The 4,902-nt window shown below is 34.9% G+C and overlaps 1 protein-coding gene across 2 annotated transcripts in view; it reads left to right on the top strand.

The window, feature by feature from the left end:
• Window positions 1–4,902, top strand: part of LOC107689138 (neuroligin-3-like) — a 183,917-nt gene that overhangs the window by 162,195 nt on the left and 16,820 nt on the right. The window lies entirely within an intron of this gene.

Below are 4,902 nucleotides of genomic sequence, written 5' to 3'. Positions count from 1 at the left end.
AGCAGCAGTATTTCCTGCGTGCTCACAGCAGCATGTTGTGGATGTATTGGCAGTACATGTCTCGGTACTTGCTCTGCCGCAGCAGCAGCAACGTAGCAGATCTATTCCGCCAAGACCAAATACATTAACATTGTCATGTACATTACCATGCCAATCCCTCCGAGAGTTGTCATGACAGAAATATATATATATATGTATATATATATATATACACGCACACACAGAACATATGGTATAGGAAGATAAGCAAGAGTGCTGTTTTTCTAAAAATCAACATGAACATGATATTAATTTTATGCAACAGTTATTGAACTGTTTGTTACACTAGGAACAGCACATGGTGGACAAAAAAAAATTATGTTCTCTTGTTCAGAACAATATGCATCCTAATGTTGTCTTATTTACTGATACCTGTAACTCGACAAATTACTAGGCATTGTAATTACGTGTCTATGATGACACATAATTATTGTTTATTAGCAAGCTAGACTGAAGATGACTAAACTCGCTTGCAAATTACAGCCAGTCATCTAATTATTAGCGTAACTGTTCATTCATATACAAATAAAAAAATGTCATTCATGCATGATGAACACAATATTTGAAAAAATATTTGCAATGCACATCATCATTCATCTTCTCTGTCCTATGTGATGCTGCTGTTGGTTGGACTGTGTGAGAAAATCCTGCATAGTGCATCTTTAATAGTTCTTAATGAGTTTAATCTCATTTGGTAATTATTGATTACCTAATATGTAGCAAACTCAGTCCTAAATTCGCTATTACTTACTGATTGGTTAGCTTAAGGTTGTACTACTCATTTGTCCTGCATTACTTCCTGCATAGTTACCTATTATTGATGGATCATTATTCTAAAGTGTAACTATTTTCTGTTTGAGAGATGAACTCCCTTTGGTGTGGATTTTGTGTTTTGTAACATTGCAGATCATTTACATATACAGAAACACTAAAGGAAAGGTCACATTTAAAAAGAAGCATAATAGGTGCCCTTTAATAGACAAAAGTGTCATGGCCATTTAAATGAAACAAAAAAATTGGCAGGAATTACATTTATAAATTTGGTGAGTTTAATAAATTTACACCTTCTGCAAATCATCTGCATTAAATACAAAATTCTGTCATCATCTACCCACATTCATGTAGCTCAAATACATATGATTTTTTCTTTACTATAGAACCAAATGTTAAAGCTGCTCTTTTCCATGCGGTGATAATAGATGATGATCAGGTGCACGATACCTCTGTGAATAGGTTTATTTTATACCATTTTTACTTAAAATTCAGAGGAATCACAAAATAAATATATAAATAAACAAATAAACAAATACACGAACGAATGAATGTCCAGATCATTCACTGACAAGGTTGTTAGTAGAAAACTGACACTATGAGTAGGTAACAAGTGTCAAGTCAAGTCACCTTTACTTATATAGCGCTTTTAACAATACAGATTGTGTCAAAGCAACTGTACAGCATTAATTAGGAAAATAGTGTGTCATTAATGCAAAATGACAATAGTAAACACTCAATTTTCAGTTAAAGGCAGTTCATCATTGAATTCAGTGATGTCATCATCCAACTCAGTGTTATGTGTAAGCCAGGTTAAAGAGATGGGTCTTTAATCTAGATTTAAACTGACAGAGTGTGTCTGTCTCCCGAACAATGTTAGGTAGGTTATTCCAGAGTTTGGGTGCTAAATAGGAAAAGGATCTGCCGCCCGCAGTTGATTTTGATATTATAGGTATTATCAAATTGCCAGAGTTTTGAGAACGCAGTGGACGTGGAGGACTATAATGCAATAAGAGCTAATTCAAATACTGCTAAACCATTCAGGGCTTTATAAGTAATAAGCAAGATTTTAAAATCTATACGATGTTTAATAGGTAGCCAGTGCAGTGTTGACAGAACCGGGCTAATATGGTCATACTTCCTGGTTCTAGTAAGAACTGTAGCTGCTGCATTTGAACCAGCTGGGTTTAATAGGTAGCCAGTGCAGTGTTGACAGAACCGGGCTAATATGGTCATACTTCCTGGTTCTAGTAAGAACTCTAGCTGCTGCATTTTGGACCAGCTGGAGTTTATTTATTAAGCGTGCAGAACAACCACCCAATAAAGCATTACAATAATCTAACCTTGAGGTCAGTGAACCTTGAAGTGTGGACAATTATCATCACTGATAATACCAAAATGTGAAATACCAGCCAGTAAATCAGCATGAACGGTATATTTGGGGGGAAAAAAAAGAAAGAAAAAACCTTGCTACGTGTATTGTGTTAGGCTAACTGAGACTTGTCATAGCACTTGTATATCATTGCTCTTTTGTTGATTTTGATTGCTTCCATTGTCCTCATTTGTAATTCGCTTTGGATAAAAGCGTCTGCTAAATGACTAAATGTAAATGTAAATATTTATGCACCACGAGTGTGCAATTGAAAGTACATGTACGGTGGGTAGCACTCATTGAGCATGTCTGTTTTTTGTTATCCGTGAGTAAAATATGTTGCAGAATACTATAGTTTATAGCATACAGTATGAATGGGACTTGAGACGCCGTGCAGAGAGAATTATCAGTGGAACTTATCGCATTTCTGCCCCTCAGCAATATCGATCAAAACCCCTCTCTTCAGTTGATCACTGCCACCCCAGGTGACCGCATACTCAACAGCGCCTCCTCCCTCGCTCCCCCTTCTCCTTCCTGCTCAATCCTGCCCAGAGCACAAAGCATTATAGATCTGTATGAGGAGTGCTTGTAATCAGCTCTAACAACACAAATCTAATTTGACAACTGCTGTTACTGAGAAAAATTGATTGGTCATGCTGCTGCTTCTCCACTTTTACCAGTCACAATAAAAATGGCACCCTATGACATTTATAAATCATTCTTTAACTGTTAAGTGCACACTAGGTGTAGCCAAAGATAACATACACAGAGTGGAAATGCTAATGGATGAGTACCGCAGGCTGAATGCTCAAGTCAACATTCTGCAAGCATATCAGAGAACTTTTCAGAACAACATCTGTCCAGAAAATGTCAAATTAGCTCAAGGGCATGGGACATTTGTATGCTAAACACTGATTTTCTCCCGCAGGGTAATCATTTTCTCAGTTAGACTGCCAGATTTTCTCAGTTTCTCAGCAAAACAGAAACAAAAATTGAAATTGTTTGGTGAGTGGATTTTGATGTATTTTAAATGTTTAAATATATATTTTTAAGTGTTTATTATAAAAATAAATTGCAATTTAATTTAATCATTTGGTTATTTTAAATATAATATAGTAATGTACCAACTGACAGGGTTCCCTGTAGTTTATTCCCCATATTGTTGCCTCTGTACCTGATATATCCAAATGAATTGATAGCAAATCAAGTCAAGACCAGAATCAAAACTAATTGTGAAATCTGCACAAATACCCAGCCTTATTTGCGATATTGAAACAGGAAGTTAGGGAGGGACGCATTGAAGGGCTTATTTCTTTTTTTTTAAATAGCCAGTAGTTTATGCCATGGATGAAAACAGTAAAGATGCATTCAAAACAAACCACTTGTTTTGCCACTTGATGGTTGGGAAAGGAAATAAAGCATGACACACCAACCACGACTTGCTACTTTCGATTACTTGTCGAAAACAGATGATATATTAAATTTAGAGGACATTCTCATTATAGAGAACATTTTATTGGACAGAAAATACAAACCTGCAAGATGAGTCATCAATATTTGTGGTCTGATTTGTCATAACACAAAGACTATAAATTGTAAATGTGTATATCTGTTCATCTATTAAGTTTGCCCCTTTTAATTTGAATTCAATCGATGGCTTGAACATATTTTGACGCAAAGGCACAAAACCATGTTCTACCTAGCTTTAAAAACGCACTGTCCATAAAATAATTACTCACAGTAGCCTCGACCCCTGCTGCATCCTATCTGCCATTTTAAAAGCATCCTTTCAAAAATACTAAAGATTATTTATTACATGACAAACACTGTATCCTCTTGCAGTCATTCATCTAATGGCTTCCAATTGAACTGGCATTATAGAATGCATTTTAAGCACTACTAAGTTTCTGATATTACTGTTGCTCTATTTGTGTGGCTCTATTGTGAGGAGCGGATTATATAGGATACTGCTTAGCAGTCGGCTTGTACAGAGCGAAGGATTAGATGCCAGGATAATGAACCTCTCAATCACATAAAGTACACAAATCGTCACTTCCATCTTAACCAGCAAACTCTCCGGTTTAGTTCTGATGCTTGCTGGGATACAGCCACAAATGTGCACTACGGCATGTGAAGTGTGCTTACAGCTTCTCCATGTGATGACCTAGATAGCACTCCCTGGCATCTCTCTAAATTGGACACTTGTACCCGGGCCAAATACATACATAAATATGGAACCTGGAGTCGAATAGGTGAGCGTTATATTAAGCTTGTGCCACTTAATGTCAACAGTACGTATCATTCCCTAAAGCAAAATTTTTCTTTCCGCTTCATGGTGCTTACAAGCAGTGTTTTCCCCCCTGCAGTTGGAATACAACATGAAAACAACCATTAACTGTGAAATCTGGGTAGAAAGGCATGTTTGACAAAAAAACTAGGCTAAGTGAAGTGACAAAGTAACAATGTTTCCTTATTGGATGCCAAGCTTGAGTATGAGGCTAATAGATACAGTACATTATATTATATTATATTATATTATATTATATTATATTATATTATATTATATTATATTATATTATATTATATTATATTATATTATATTATATTATATTATATTATATTATATTATATTATATTATATTATATTATATTATATTATATTATATTATATTATATTATATTATATTATATTATATTATATTATATTATATTATATTATA

This window comes from Sinocyclocheilus anshuiensis, unplaced genomic scaffold (assembly GCF_001515605.1).
Source record: "Sinocyclocheilus anshuiensis isolate Anshui unplaced genomic scaffold, SAMN03320099.WGS_v1.1 scaffold846, whole genome shotgun sequence".
Classification (NCBI taxonomy): Eukaryota; Metazoa; Chordata; class Actinopteri; order Cypriniformes; family Cyprinidae; genus Sinocyclocheilus; species Sinocyclocheilus anshuiensis.
Note: the sequence above shows the minus strand (reverse complement) of the source record. Positions and strands in the feature narration are given on the sequence as shown.